Genomic DNA, 17,455 nt, shown 5'->3' on the forward strand with positions numbered 1-17,455 from the left:
TGGTAGGGTGCTTGTCTAGCATGCACAAGACCTTGGGAATGTTCCCCAGACTGGGGTGGGTGGGTGGGGGAATATGACATTTAGACATTTAGATGGCTATTGCTAACTTGAATCCCTTTCAGAGCATTATTAGCATAACTAATTCCTAATTCTTTCCCATTTGGTAGATGTTATGAGGACTAAAGAAATAATTTTGAACACAAGTCTGTTCAGGCCATATGCAGCAATGGAAAACCATTTACTATCCAGTTACCATGTGTTAGGGGTATGCCAAATAAGCACAGCTATAGATCCTGTCCAGCAGGGAAATTTGACTAAGAAAACCCTAAACTCTTTTTTAACAACAGTTGTCTTTGGATCTTAACATAAAACAGTTTGTTCTTAAGCCCATTTTTTCTTTAAATAAACCAGACCACACTTGTGGGGTCACAAAACCCAAGTATCAAAGCACTAAGACTGAAGACAAATCAGTTAGGATACCTACTATATGAACAGAACATAGTGTTTGCTTTGTCAAACCTTTCTACTTAACACCGCTTTCCAATCAATCCTTCTCGAACTCAGTCCTCAATTTTCCCAACTTCAACATTCCAATGTACCCAGGTCATTATTGGATTCAGCTTTCTGGGTTTTTTAATTTGCTATATATGTCCTCTACACTAAATGTGATTAATCGCAAAAAAAAAAAAAAAAAATCTTTTCAAGAAACCTTCATAAAAAAAAAATACCAGATTCCCCATTAACAAGACAAAGAAATCAAGTTTAACATTAAGGCCAAAACAGATGACAATAGTCTGTCAAAACATATAGACGGCACAAGAAAGCTCTGACCTCAGATGCCCTCTGCTGAAGGAGTCACTGGCAAAATTCCAAGGTGTAGTAGATGTGTCTTTCCTCACTCTCCTTGAACTGCTGGATGCTGAAATCATCTGACTGGGAAGGGTCATTTCTGCCCCTGCAGATAAAGCAGATATTTTTAAGAGACTTTTTTTCTAGATTTTTTTTTTTTCTTCTGCTTATGTAGATGTATTCTTTTCCTGGTACTGGAAGCCCTGGATTATTTTGAGAACTCCCTTGAGGAATCTGCTATTATATCTGTGGCTTCCTTCTTGTATTTCTTCTGATTTTTTTTTTTTTGTGTGTGTGTATGTTATGTGTGTGTGTGTGTGATCTTTTGTGAGATTTGCTTCTTTTTGTGAGATTTCTTTGACTTCTTTGCTGGGCTTCTGTTCTCGCGACTAAAAGGCTCAGGTGTCACTCCAGATAAACTGGGCTGCACAAAATAACCACACAAGAGACACAAATACCTTTTTCTTTGGGGTCGCTGTGACGGCTCCTCTGACCTTAAGGGTCCGCAGAAAGAGAGCGAGCGAGAGAACGCGCTGACCCCTGTTTTTGAGGGAAGCTATTCAAATGAGGCAAGGGGTCAGGTTTCAGGGGGCTGAGTCTATCTTCATGATGTCCACTGTCAGCAGGTTGACTGACACCTGGGTAGGCCACACCCAAGGGCACAGTAAGAGAAGGGGACGCACACAAGGCCCTTCCACGGAAGATTCTATCCTAAACAGGGCAAGGGGTTATATTACAAAGGAACAGGTGAGCGTAGCTTCACTCATGGGGCTGTAGCAAGACACACCCATGCACGAGACATTTCTGTGACTGAGTGCCTCAGCACCCAACTGGGGAGTGTGACCCCATCACAAGGTTGGTCTCCCACACTTCTTATGTTTGCAGGGTTCGCAAGTAGATGATTTTACCTGGGGAGATGTTTCTTTTCCCAATGGTAATATCTTGCTGATCAACTGTCGGTTTCAAACTCTTCAGGGTACAACTCTTTAGAACCACTGTGACCCCATCTCTCTGGCAAGTTAGCTTCATAATCCTATAGCTTCTTGTTCCAGGATTTAGCCTTCAGAAAATCATCTTCCAGTGTTGCAGCAATTTGATTCTTTGGCCTCCAGTAATCTCTCTGACTTTCTTCATCAAAACCATCACGATGTATCCGACTGGAACTTCTGGGTGACATTTTCCTTTTCGTCCCCTGGTAAGCATTCTCCATCTGTCTCTCATAGTTCTCTTATTTCCCACTTATCTGACTCCTCCTGAATCTGATTGTGAACATCTGTATGCCAGATGACATTCCTCAGGAGGACTTTCCCCAGTGGAACCCAGGATATTCTTCACTCCCTCAATCCTGAGGAAATCAGGCATCTTGTTAGTGTGAGAAAAAGAATCACTCCATTACAAGATCTGCTCTGACCCAGGGAACCAAGGAGTCAGGGATCAAAGGCACCGATACAGTTTCACCAGCGTCAATGCAGCCTTGTGTGGCAGGGATTGGGGGAGGAAGGTGAAACTCCATCTTTTTTGAGCTCATGAGTCTTCTGGTGAATTCATCTTTGGTTCTGTGCATTTAAATTAATATATTTTGTTCTGGATTGTTTTGTCTAACTGAAATTATTTTTTAGCGATCCAATTTTTTTTTTTTTTTTTGTCTTGCTGTTTTTCTACAGACACTGATTATTTTTGCATTAATGCTCAACATACTGGAAACTAAAAGACATCTTCTCTTTTGGAGAGTCCTGAGAAGAAAAATAAATAGCGGTGATAGTGGAAGTAAATCTGCCCCCATGTAGAATGAATGACCAGCTGGACCTTTGCTTTCAGCATCCACCATGGCTGACAGATGTTACTCCAAACACCACCCAATGGCTCTTCCCATGTCTGAGTCATACTGTAAAAAATCTGTGATAGGCTCTATTTTAATTTTAAAGGGTTAATTATGACAGCGTGTGTGATAAACATCTGTGACTCTTTTGTCTCCTACCTGTGGGGATCTATTATCTGGTAAAAGGGTATAAAATATTTGTTTCCAGTCTATATTTACATATACTTGCTCATGCTTGTGTATTCTATATTGTGTCTACATTCATGTTCCTGTCTATATATCATGTACATGGTACCAAAACTGGCTTACAGATAAATGAGCACTCATTTAAAAAAAATAGATCCAAATTGTCTTTTAGTTCACATGATTTAAATTGGTGTAAAAAATGATAAGAGTAAAAATATCTTTAAAATTACTATTCCATGCCTATTTCTAGATGGTCAGTCAAAAGAGTATCACCTTCTATAAAAATGTTTAAAATATAATGTGAATTCATATTAAAATTTTATATTTTTATAAAAATCGTTTTATATTTTCATAAAATATTTTATATTTTTCTTCCACTGAAAAAAAGATGGTTTAAAATGTTAACTAGGTTTCTCTGATATCTAGGTTTGTATGGATAACCTAAATTTAACTGTTACAAATGGGTAAATTAGGTTTAATATAAATGATATTAATCTTCATATATATGGTTGTTAGAAGAGACAACTGAATAATTTACAATATTAAAATACTAAAATATCAACTTCTAAATATAAATTCAAGTACTCTTGGATTGAATTTAAGTTCAATATAAGACAGCAGATATTGGGGCATATTAAATGTAAATTTATGAATTGGTGATAAATGTAAGAACTTTTTAAGATTGCTTTGTTTCTAGATTTCACTAAAAGCAAGGTTACTAGGAGTTAAAGTTCTAAAAGATGTAATTCTATATGAAAAAATACAAAGGACTGAATTTCTGTTTGGAATAGAAAAACTATAAAAGTAAAGTATTTCATCAAAATAAAACGAAATAACATATATATATAGATATATCTATATATATATAGATATATATATATAGATATAGATATATATAGATATCACAGATACCCATTTTGGAGATCAGGAACAGGTCCTTATTCCCCAGTGTTGAAAATTAAACATCCAAGTAACACTGAGGCAAGTGTAGAAAGCAAGTTTTATTTAAGAAAGTAAATCTGATAGAGACAGATTTCTCCAAAGAGAAGGGGACCCAGAGCTGGGTGTCTATAGGATGGGATACATCTTGTTTTTATATAGACCCAGAACCTTTCTTTATCATCACTGCCTTCTCTTTCTTCTCCATATATGTGCCTGGGAGCAGGGACCTGGTGGTTAATTGTTAGCAACACAGAGTGCCTAGGAGCATGATTGCAGAGACTAACAGCCCATTATCCTCTGATAACCAGCCCTCATCCTCTGTTGACCCCCATCATTTATTACACTGACTGCCTGACCTTCATTCCTGCCTCAGTGTGCTGTGGAATATGACATATCTTGTCCACTTAGGCCAGGTGGTTCAGCAGGCAGATTATTTTCTGGCAAGAAAAAGCATGTGGAGGAGGGTCAGTACAGTGGGCCCATTTTATAGTATTATTTTCTTAACCTCTTGTTCCCACTACTCTCATCTGTCTGACCCCTTAAAATAAACACACACACGCACACACAAACACACACACACACACACACACACACACACCTTCGCGATGGCAAAAGGTGTGACTTTGCAGTCAAGGGAGAGAAATTAAGAATGTCCACGTGCCTCTGCCTTTGTCAATACTTTATTCACTCAAATCACTCAGTACAATTTTTTCACCCTATAGGTTCTTAATCAAGAAAATGACAATCCTTAGTGCTAGGCACTGCAATAGACATAATCAATTCACAGCAAACAATTCTAGATTAATTCCAAGCATTGCAATTATCATGACTTAATCATCACTTAATCATGACAGGCTCAGGACAGACATTCCTTCTGCATGCTAAGTCAAGTTTCAGATCAAAAGTCTTAAGCCTTAGGCTTTAATTCCCTAGATGCACACTCACTCAGACCACGGTGATCAGATTAGGAACCAAGGCAGGCTTACTCCTAGGGTGGAGCTGATGGATGGTTGAGGAAAGGGCCAAAGGGAGAAGTTGCGGCTCTCACCAGGGTCAAGATGTGGCTATAGAGTTTGAGAGCAGTGAGGAAGATACAGAAGATCAGGCAAACGATGAGAAGAGCTGGGACGTCAGCCAAGGTCCTCATCAGGCTCTCCAGCATGAGGGCATCAGTGTTGGCTGGCTGAATGTCTGTTCATTTGCCCCATGATTTATACTAAATTTGGGGGCTTTTGACCACCCTTTCAATACTTATCAGCTGCCACTGGTTCTCTCAGTGATGTGATTTACCCTGGGTTTAAAGCATCTGATCTGATGGTCCCCACCCTGGCTTTCTTGCCTTTCTCCCTTATTGGGGTGAGGACAACTTCACTCTGAGCTTGTCAGGATGGGGAGAAGTGACTTGTTTGTGTCTGAGAGCCATACTGGAGGGCTCCATAGGTGTGCCCGGTGAGACTGCAGGTTTCAAACTGAAGTTTTAAAATGGAGTTGCTTAGGCTCAGGCCTAAGGCCATCCTTATACATCTCTCTCTCTCTCTCTCTCTCTCTCTCTCTCTCTCTCTCTCTCTCACACACACACACACACACACACACACACACACACAAAATCTATTATTTCTGAAATGGGGATTTTAAAATATTTCTGGAAAGGGAAACTTGATTTATTTAAAGGCTGACAACATGGAAGATATTTTGCCACTTTTTCCGCAAAAAGAAAGTTAGGAGTTCTCTTACTCTTTCTGCTTAATGCATGTTTCAAATGTAATGTTGAATAATGTTAACTGACATTCAGACAGACTCAGTGTTACAGCTTAGAAATTAGAGGTCACCCACCCCAAAGCTCATGTATGAGACAATGCAAGAAAGTTTCTTAATCCAATAGGTGCCCTAATCCCCAAAGGCAGGTGGGATGTGGGTGGAGGAGTTGGGTAGATGAGGACATGCCCTTGGGGTATATATTTTGTCCTTGAACGAATCTGTCTCTCCTCTGATTCCTGGTGCCATGTTCCCAGATGCTTTCCTCAGCCATCTTCTTCTGCTATTATGTTCTACCACGCCTTAAACCCTGAGGAATGGACCTGGCTGCCTGTGGACTGAGACCTCTGAAACCAACTTTTTTTCTATGTCCCCATTTCTTCCTTTTGAAATGGAAATTATTACTATGTATCTTTATATGTGGGCTATATGTAACTTGCTTTTGATATCACAGGGGCCCTTGCTGAGAGTTAGTCTTGAATCAGAGGAAACTTTGGACTTGAACTTTTAGGCAATCATGGAAGTGTTAAGACTCTGTGAACTCTTGGAAATGAATTAAATGTATTTTGTATTGTGAGATGAACACAAGCTTTTGAGGACCAAGGGAAAAAAAAATGATACAGTTTAGATATTAGATTCTCCCCCAAAAGCTCATGTGAGACAATGCAAGAAGTGAACTGATCAGGTTATGAGAACCTTAACCTAATCAGAGCATTAATTCCTCCCCTTCCCACCCCCTGCCCCCAATTGGGTTTAACTGGGTGGTGATTGTAGGAATGTGGGGTATGGCTGGCTGAGGGGAGTCTGTCACAGGAAACCAGGGAGCTGAAACTACAAACCTGGCTCTCCTGTTCCAATGAAAGAAAATTTAAAGTCAGACACCAACAGCCATGCAAGATAACTTTATTATAAGTGACGGTCGAGTAGAAGTGAGGAAAAAATGAAGAGAATGCAAAGTGAGGCTCAAGCAGAGAGCACTCTCCAGACAGCGTGGGCCACCTCCAAGCAGAGAATGACAAAGAAGACAATGCTGTCACCAAGTTTATTCCTGTTTCATGATTGGCTTGAAAACGGATGTCCTCCTTCAGCAACCTTCATCAATCAGGTATTCAACTCCTTCATGTTGGGTGGTGGAGGTTTGGACCTTAGTTGGTCCTCTCCATAATTGTCATAGTATCCATTATTGGGGTGGGGGCTTCATCTACCAGTCAATCCTTGTTCATGTGGGCATTGGTTTAGTGACCAGTCAGAAGCTACCTTACTGCACCTGCACCACTAAAGAATCCTCCCCCACTTCTGAGCTGGTAAGAGATACTGGGGCTCAGGAAATACTTAGGCTCAGGCCTAAGACCTGATCCCACCCTGTCCCAAGCAGGAACACTAAGCAGGACTCACACTGGGCTGATGCTCCGCCTCAGCACAGTTCTAAGGGCACCTGACCATGGAGCCATCCTCCTCTCCACAGGCCACATCCATTCTGAGAAACACAGGGCAGAGAAGAACACCACAAATGGATATGTGCCCTACTTCGCACCTGGCACAATGAGACTTTGAGACAATTGCCTTTGATGGGAGATAACTGAAGGAACTCAGATGCCAGATGCCGGAGGTATTCACAGTCCTCACTCATGCAGATCCAGATGTCATCATCAATCCAACAGGTGTCCTCAATCTTAATTTCCTGTTTTATTTTGACCCCCTAAGTTCTTCTTTCTTGAGGTATTCCCCTCATTATCTCTTCTATTTTCAATTGTTTATCCTCAAGGTTTATGTACTAATGTTTTTCCATAGGTTAGCTGCTAAAATTATTTACTCATGTTCCTTGGCAGTAACTTAAAAAAAAAAAAAACGTTAAGAGTAACTTCAAGTAAACCTGTGACCTTGCTATGCATTTCACAGTTCATCACTAACTGCTACCAAACAGGTAGGTCAATGGGAGCATGCCCTTGGAGGATATAGTTTGTTCCTGAGGGAAGCTGAATTCTCTGGTTTCTGGTGCCATGTCCCCAGCTGCTTTTCTCATCCACACTCTTCCACCATGATGTCTTGCCTTACCTGGAGCTCCAAGGAATGGAGTCGGCTGTCTATGGATGGAAACCTCTGAAATTATGAGCCCGAAAATGAACTTTTCCTCCTCTAATTGTTCTTATCAGATGTTTTTATCACAGCCAAAAAAAAAAAAAAAAACTATCAAAAACACTCAGGAAACAATAGATGAGAAGTTTGTAGAATGATTTTTTTTTTTAAAGGCAAAAGTCAGCTTAAGAAATAAAACATTATAACAATGGTGTGTCAAGAGGAAAGACTCACTTGAGATAAGGCTCCTCCTCTTATTCTACTTTATCTTAGGATGGCTTCAAAGTAGGGTAAAATTAAGGTCATTTCAACTTATGTTCAAAAGAAAGCTTATTGTGACCTCAAAATAAAAAGACAAAACTTTATTTAGTTTTGGGTAAATAATAAAATATATTTAAAGGTTGCAATTTAAGGGTTGCAAAAGAGTAAAATTCGTGATTGACTTGCTTAACTTATGGGACTTTTTAGAGGGAAAATAGATATCAAAAATTCATAAGTGTTATAAGAGTTATGTTTCTTGGTTCAAAGTTATGATATGAACCAAATGTTTTTTGCTCTTGTTAATTTCATTTTGAAATTCCTTCCCTTGTAAAACTTTATTACTGTTGCCTGTGTTTGTTGAAAGTACTACTTCTAACAGAACAATCTGAGGTAATTAGCCATTATCCCTAAGACAGACAGGATCTGACTCCCAGTACTAATACTGACCCCCAATTAAATGGAAGAGTTGACACAGCAATATTATAAAAATTAAAATTAATTAATACCCATTAATACCACTTTATGACTGATGAAAATAGCCTGCTAGATATTTAAAATCAAAACTTGGAGAACAAAGCCAAGAAAATAAAGATCTAAGAAAAAAGCAGCCAACATTTTAGCCCTTGCCCTCTGAGGTCAGCCAAGGCCCAGGGAATGATGTCAGGGCCCTTCTGAGGGCCATGGGACTCTAGTGAGTCACCCGACCTCCTGACCATGAGGATCATGAAGATCCTAGAACAGGAAGCCAACCAGTGCACATTCTACAAAGAAGAGGGTCATTGGAGATGGCAATGTCCCTGATGCCTCTAAGAGAAGCCACATGTGGTTAGCAAGACCATGACTCATCCTGGCAGATGGCAGAACTGGTAGAAGAAAGCTAAAGAAGCTAAGAGGCTGCTCACAAGTTCTCAAGAGAGACCCTGAGGAATCTGACTTTAATAGTAGATAGGAAATGGTTAATTTTTGACCAACTTGGTCTTACACACTTGGCAAGAAAGTATGCTCAAAGCACAGCCATACACAAATATAAGGAAATATAAGTACATTTTAACTTACATCTTTACTGTAAGTTAAGATGTACATTTGTGTCAGCCCCGCCAAAAGGAAATGAAATAAAGCCAGGTGGCTATAAAGAAAGTGTTCTTACACAGAAGTACTTATCACAGAGGACTTTGCCAGAGTCACTGGTTTGTCCTGAGTCAATGTGAGCCTGGACTCAAAGACCTACAAACCTTCCTAACCTCCTACATTGGTGGACTTTATCTGTTTTTCACTTGTGGGATAATCTGGCCCCAATAATCATCTCTCAGATTGGTCTAAAAGACATAATGTGGCATTTGAAAGCCCTAACTAATATAACTGAGAAAGCCGGAAATTGTGCAGATAAATGGATCTCTCTACTAAACACAGAAGAAATGCCAGTGGGGTGGGGGGAAAGCCTATTTTATGAAAATCAGATGGCACTAGATATTTTAACTGTAGCTGAAGGGGGGGCACTTTTGCCATTATAACAATTAAATATTATATATTTCTAACAACTTCGCTAATGTTTCTAAAGCATTTATTGGCCTTCACTCATAAATTAATGCCATGCTGGATCCCCACCACGGGCAGGGACCTAGAAGAAACTGTCCTGGTGTGTCCAAGCCTCCACTAGCTATAATTAATTACATCCTCTTAAAAAAAATTACCTTTTCTGGACCATGTCTTCATTATATCTTGCAACCATGTCTCCAGAACCCTCCCTTTTCACCAAAACTGTGTCACAACCCCCAGTCGCCCTGGTGGCCGAATATCAAGACCTCAGAAAGAAAACATGAGCTGGTTAAGAACACAGGGAATTGCAGCAAAACCCAGGAGGACTAATTTTCGAGAAAAATCTGACTCTGTGAGCACCATACCCTCTGCTCCTCGGAAGTACTTGGAGTTGCCTCGCCGTGTCACCTCCCCTCTCACCCTAGTAAACTTTTGCCTGAAACTCTTATTTCGCTGGATTCTTCCCTGGGGAATCGCAGGAAGCCGCACCGCAGGGCTTCAGCGGGGCAGGTCCCCGTCCTGAAGCGGGACAACTTGTTTCCTTCTTCACTTCCCATCCGCCCGGTACCCCAGTTGGAGCCCACTGCAGAGAAGCCCTTCTCCGAGGGGAAGCACCCCTGGGCCGGCTCCTGTCCTGGGCCGCGCACCTGAGCATCTCGGCGACCCTGGCGGCCCCTGGGTTCTTGATTTTATTCCCCAAATCATCCTCTTCAGCCTCCCTTCCCCGCCTCCGGGTCTTTCCTTCTCCTTGCAGGGCCCACCAGTTCGCCCGCGGCCTCGCGGTGCCTAGCAGTCTGCGGAGCGGGCGGTGAGTGGGGACAGGGACGCGGGCGCCACTGCAGAGGTGACGCGGGGACAGAGTCGGGCCGCGGGGCTTTGCGGGGCGGGCGGCGCAGAGTCCCGGGCAGAGGCTCCGCAGCTGTTCAGTCGCTGCACCGGCAGGTGGATGCCAAGTTTGGTTTTTGCGGTGTAGACACCGCGGGCTGGATGGCAGTGACCTCCAGCCCTGGGGCGGTGGTGCCCGAGCGCCCCCTGGATCTCCGTGCGGGGCAGCCGCCCTGGTGGAGACTCTTTGTCGGAGGGACTCATTCCGCCCTGGGGACAGGCGCTCTCTAGGGGTAGCGGCACTCCAGCTGGCCTCTCTTTGGCGTGTGACAAGTCCCTCTTGCGGGGTCTTCTGGTGGCTCTCACAGGTGATGCCTGGCTGCAATCCTCTTACCTCCACTCCACTCGGGCCAGCCACTCGCTAGTAAAAAGGTTTAGAGTCACTTCTTTATGAGGCTGCCAGGAAGGATAAGGGAGAGACCCTATCACACTGCCATTCAGACAAGCCTGGAAGATGTAATTATTTGGAGTTGTAACTCCATTCTTTCTACAAAATAAATAATTTATATGTCTTGTGAAATCTGTATTCTGCTTCCCCCCCCCACACACACACACACTTTATTAAGATTCCATATTGTTTGTGCTTTTTGGTGTTTAAAATTTTTTTTTTATTGGTGAATTACCTTTATACATAATAGTGGGATTCCTTGGTATGTATTTATACATACACGCAGTACAACAATATGATTTGGTCAATTTCACTCCCCAGTACCTCCCCCTTCCCACCCTTCCTCCCCAGACCCACTTCCTGGACTCTATTGTTCAGCATTGTTTTTAATTTTACATCGAATAATCAAAGTTGGAACCACCAAAGCAGATTCAGGAGAAGAAAATACTGGATATGGTTGATTTCCCACTCACTAAAAGGGATATAGATTCAATTTTTTAGATTGCATGTGTCTCTAGTAGACATAGGGAATCTTCTATCTGCTTGACATCATGTTTAATAATGAATCATCAGCACCATTTCCATTAAATTTGAAAAAAATAGGAATGTTCATTTCATCATCACGTCATCAATGTGACATTATGCATTTCAGTGCCTAGGAAATCGGGTAGAACAACTGACATTATTCTAAACAGAAAAAGAAGCCAGAAAAGAGCCACTGTTACTCACACATGTGGTTGTATTCTTTGTGAATGTTGCTGATACCCAGACAAAGCCATTCTTATCAGACCCAGACAAAACTGAAATGGGAAAACAAGGAAGAGAGAGGCCTCCTGCCTTCTTCTCCTAAGATAAGTACTTTTTCAAGGACCTCTAACGGCTCACAGGAGATTATGTCTTCCAAAAGTCTCCATGTTTTGCAAGGCTTCATTTATCTAGTGTTTTCTGTAACAAAGTTTAAATTTTACATTCTTTAAGAAAGACTGATCTAATGCAGACAAGATGCTCACCCCAGAACATTTGCTCAGCAAGACTGATCCTTCTGTGAGCTGATGCCAACCCCAGCCTGGTCTTCAAAACCGAGGGACTGTGTCTATAAGTACCTTTTAAACACATTTCTCCCTTTTTGCCTTTGAGAACTTGCCTTTGTAATCTCCCTGAAGAGGTCCATAGTTGACTGTGGGATTCATATTCCCGATGCTCTGTTATTCCCCAATAAACAGCATTATTCTTGGAGATTCTCTCTCTGATTATTTTTCAGGTAAATACTTACACGTCAAAAGAAACAAAGCTATTTGGAAAAGTAAGAAATTTAGCAAACTGACCAACAACATTTAATTTTAGCCTGCATTTTTAAAAAAATATTTATTTTCTAGGTGTAGATGGACACAACCCACAATGCCTTTTTATTTATTTTTTTAATGTGGTGCTGAGGATCGAACCTGGGTCCCAACTGCACTAGGTGAGCGCGCTACCACTGAGCCACAATCCCAGCCCTAGCCTGTATTTTTAAAATCCTTGTCAGGTTATCAACAAATATTCAAATATGCAGGACCTATTTTTAAAAGATATGAAACTCTATCTACCAGGAAGGAAAATTCTTTTAACAGTATTATAAAAATTTGGAAAAAGTATGGATGAAAATATATTTATAACTCTTTGTGAAGATTTCATCTCTCTCTAAAACAATCTATAAATTTAATATAGTATTAACAGAATCTTTTTTTATGATTTCACTGTTTGATTCATATGGAAAATGAACACTTGAAAGTAAATAGGAAGATTTTTAAAAACAAATTAGGTGGAGGATTTTCCATATATTAGGAAATTTTATAAAGCTCTAAAGACAATGGAGTAGACCTAAGACCAGCTAGGTTAATGAAACTGAAGAGTCTGAGTCCCAAGAATAAATGGAAATATGATACTTCAAAGCCAAAGGTAAAGCTGGGGAAGAAATTCTTAATAGCTCATGCTTGGACAGAAAGGAATTTATTTTGAAAAAATATAATATAGTTCTGTTTTTTGTTGTCTTAACTCCCATAGAGATTCTAAGTGATTTACTAATTTAAATATGTTGTGTGTAAATGTAAAAGTAACCAGCACCCTGACCAACTTCATTAATCTTAGTCTATAGAAAATGTTAAATTGACTCTAGATGCCTAGAAAAAATTTTAAAACCCTATTCAGGTTACCAATGAATAATAAAATATACAGGGTTTGCAGGTCTCTGAAAATTTTTGCACAATGCAATTGAGAATGCATTTTAAAGCATGATTTAAAAACCAAACTTCATTAAGTAATAAATATTTTAAACATTTTCATTCAAAATGGATGCAAAGTGAACACATAATTAATAAAATATGCTAACATTTCTACAACTCGAACAAGTGATTTTCAAAATCAACAATTTAGTTTGAGGGTAAAGGCTAAAAGCCAATTCCCATAAAGAGAAACGCAAAACATTAAGCACAGTTAAATGCTCAGCCATGCTGATTAACAGAGAAATGCAAATTTAAATAAAATATTTTATGAACTGTATTAATTTTAAAAGTATTACAATACTATGTGTTGCTAATTTTTGTAAAATTATATTCTGGGTTCCATGGTTTGAATATGTCTCCTACAGTTCATGGGAATCCTAGCTGCTCTGAGAATTCTGTTAATACTCAAGATAACTTGCAAGACATAATATTATATATAGCACAATAGCTTCCAAAGTCCACTATGCAAAGGAAAGTCTGGGATGCCCATTGTCTTATTTGTACATTGGCACACTATAGTTAAGATGGTGATCAGGTGGCCACTTCCTGCAGTTACAGCTTGTTTACAAGAGAAAGCTCAAAATGGAGTTAGTAATGTTAAAGCATGTCACATTGATTTTAATTGAACACCCACTTACTTAGGTTTACAAGAAGCTTAACCTGTCAAACACATATCCAAATACCCTTACTTTGCAATTTGGACAGAAGTCACTACACAGCATCTGGTATGTATCTTACCCACCTCTGACAATGTTTTAGGTATTGACAACTTGGAAAGATAAACTCCAAACCATCCTGGGGGAATCTTGCCTATGGTCACAGGTATTAAATCTGTCTTACGTGGATTTATAGATGAGGAAGTGGTCACCTTTCCTCCACCATGGAGGACAGTGGTCATCAGACAATACGGATTGCCAAGGTGTCACAAAGAAATAGGAGAGACTATTCTGGGGATGCAATGTAGAAGTCACATGGGTCATGGAGAATGACAGTGGCTTACAGAGAATTAGTGGTGACTCCCATATCTGCTGCTGTGCAGAACATGACTTCTTTGCTTGAGAAATTAGCATCTTACTGGGAACTACCATACAGTTGTGAATATAGCTGACACCTTTGTTAGTATTTCCCCAGTCATGGACTCCAGAATCAAAATTCTCTCATGTGGAAAAGACAACAGTGGACCGTTCAGGTGCCTCCACAATGACATACATAGACATACAATCTGCCATGGAATGGGGTCCTAGAATATGACCCTCTTTTTCTACCTATCAATCAATTTGTAGTGATCTGCTATTTTCTTTGTTCTGTCTTACCCTTTGCATGTAGAAGATAATTCTTGGTTGAAGCAGGGAGCTTTCCAATAAAAATTTGACAAAGAAAATATATCCTAACACATTCCTAGTGGAAACATGTATTAGTAAAACTGTTTTATGGAAACAGCTGGTAACACTTTATAGTGTTCATTTAGTTGTTGGAATTTATCCTGCAACACATGGTCCCAACTGTTCAAATGAAAATCTGTTGATGTTTACAGTATGATTGTTTGTAATCCAGGAAATTGGAAACAGTTATAAGTTTATTCATAAGGATTTAGTCATATAATCTATGATAGATATGTGATCATATGACAAGTTAAATTTTATATAATTAAGAGTATTAGGTTGCCCTAAATGTTCTGACATAGACACATGTCCATAGCACATTATAAACTAAAACAGAAAGAAAAGAACAAGATGGAAATTTACTTTTTACTTGAATTATACTTTAACTTGCTCTTCTGTTTCTGTTCTCTAATTTATAGCATATGCAGTTTCTGTATGGATACAGTACAGATAGTTTTTATTTTAGCATATACATATGTGTGTATCTGTGTATGTATATGTATGTATGCATGTAGTATGATGTGATTTTTGTAAATAAGTGCTAACAATATAGAAACAAACCTTTATAGGAATACAGACCAAATTATAAGTGTTCATGTTCTGTTACATAATTCTATATGTATACCTGTTTCTAAAGAAAACGTGTTATCATTGCAAGAAAAAAAAGGATTTTCTTCAACTATGTATACAGAATATTTCTGTTTTAATCCCTGTTCTCTTGCTAAGGACATAGTACCACAGAGTGTAGAAGCCATAAAGAAAAGTAGTTTATTTTGACTGCTTGGTTCTGGAGGCACAAGTCAAGGGGTCACACCTGGGATGGCCCCTTGCAGGCACCGTTCCCAGGACAGTGCTGTTGGGGGAAGTAGAACCTCTGGGAGGTGGGGGCCTAGTGGGAGGCCCATAGGTCATTGGAAGCCTGCCCTCAAAGGGGATCATGGGATCCTGGTCTCTTCCTTTCCTCTTTTTCTTTTTTCTCCTGTCCATGAGATGAGTGTTTTTGGTTTTTTTCTTCCTCCATCAAAACAATGGGGCCAACTGATCATTGACCAGAATCTCCAAAACTGGGAGACAATATAAGTCTTTTCTTGTTATAAAGTGATAAAAACAGGTATTTTGTTATAATGTTGGAAAGCTGACTAACAGAAAATATCTATCTACATAAATTCTGCTTCTAGGAATATATCCCATAGATATAAATGCACAGTTGCACAATAAATACATTTTTTTCTTATTGTTTGTAGTAGCAGAAATTTTGAAGAAATTTAAATTTTCATAAGTTGATTGTTAATTGTTAAATTGTTTAAAAAAATATGGAGCAGCCATTCGAAAGATAAAGTTTATATGAACTTAAAGGCAATCAATCAGAAGATTTCTAACAAGGAAAAAATGGATGCACAAATATGCACATAGGTAATATTATCATTTTATTATAATATATACATATTATCTTGTGTATGCCTAGAATGTTTTCTGGAAGAAACAAATATCTGATATCAGTTGTTGTCTATGAAAGATAAGAAATGGGATTGGCATAGAAAAGACCCATCCAACTGAGAGAAATAATCAGTAGGTAACTGCTCCAACCTTCTTTAACTATTCCTTATAAACATTCTTTAAACACCTCAGAAGTATTTTAATATTTTTATTTCATAATCTTATTTTTTTTCTTTTTCCTCTTTGCAGTTAGCTTTATATTTATATTTAATGACAGTTATCTATTTGAGAATAGGTGATTATTCTCAATATGCCTGCCATACCCATTATTTCTAATTCTTTGGTTATTATAAAGAATTTAGCAGCTACTATTCTATATAGCAGGATCATGGAGTAAGTGCTGGTATATGTTTAAGAGAATTACAAGTTTAGCTTTATGATTTGACAGAGCAATAGAGCAATATTGTAAAGGAATGCAATAGTAGTGGATATATATATATATATATATATATATATATATATATATATATATATGTAAAATTCAATGAAGTATCTCCCACCTGAACTAATAAACAATCTAAAAGCAATTAAGTAAAGGAGATTTTACAATATGCACATTCAGTTTTGGGTGAAGATGAGACACACAACTTGCATAAATTCTGTGTTTTATTTTGATTCCAGATCTGTACAAAATTATTTTTAGCGGGAACACACATCCACCCCAGTGGCATAGAGGTATCATGAGGGTATTTGTGTCAGATTCCTAAGGAATGTATTAAAGAGCTTTACATAATACATCACACCAACACTTCATTTAGTATGTATTGATTGATTTCCAAACATGTGCTGTTACTACTTCATGCAGTGAGAATACAGGCATGGAAAAAAGCTAAAAGTTTCTTCCCCTAGGAGTTTACATTCTGGTGGGAATTTCTACCCAAATCCAATCCTTTTTAAAGCTCTTTCCTCCTTGAAAAATTCTACGTGCTAACTGCCGCTGCATCTCTCTCTCCTTTCTCCCCCATAGTTTCCTTACCAGAAGCCTGCATGCTCTACTTCCCCTTCCCTCCTCCAATGCTCTGGGACCACACAACATCACTTCCCCACTAGAGAGGGACATGTGTTTCCTTTTCAGCCCATGGTTTTGTTGGGCAATAGTAGCTTGCACAGACCACAGCTCTCCTTTCCATAAACACGATGCTCATAAAAACAATCTTCAAGAGCTCTGTTTATCTCATGAGACATCTAAAGACAGAATATTTTGTGAAATGAATTCCTCCTCTATTCATTACACTCACTAAAATATCTAACTCCCTTGCAACTAATGTTTTCATTACCCATGGCAAGGTCACATACGAATCTCCATTCATAATCCACAAAACTTTGACTGAGCCAAAAGCATAGACGTTTAAAACATATTCCCAAATCAAAGCCCAGGTACTCAGTTTTGTAATAATTTCATATTAAAAAGCATATTAAACTATCCATTTGTGCCTTTTGATTTTACCAAACCTATCACCATAACTACTTTTTTTTTCATAAAAAAGAAAACATTATCTCATGAATTGTTTTTTTTTCTGTCCTCTTTCTCCACTCCCCCACCCTTCCTCAAAGGTCAATATTGCAGAACTTTGATATGGTCCAAAAGCAGGAAGCCACAGTGGTTAAAGCACAGAGG

The 17,455-nt window shown here is 39.1% G+C and overlaps 1 pseudogene; it reads right to left on the reverse strand.

The window, feature by feature from the left end:
* Window positions 1-855: 855 nt before the first annotated feature.
* LOC143407924 (uncharacterized protein NKAPD1 pseudogene) lies at window positions 856-9,617 on the reverse strand (annotated as a pseudogene).
* Between the last annotated feature and the right edge of the window lie 7,838 nt (window positions 9,618-17,455).

Source organism: Callospermophilus lateralis, chromosome 10 (assembly GCF_048772815.1).
Source record: "Callospermophilus lateralis isolate mCalLat2 chromosome 10, mCalLat2.hap1, whole genome shotgun sequence".
Taxonomy (NCBI): domain Eukaryota; kingdom Metazoa; phylum Chordata; class Mammalia; order Rodentia; family Sciuridae; genus Callospermophilus; species Callospermophilus lateralis.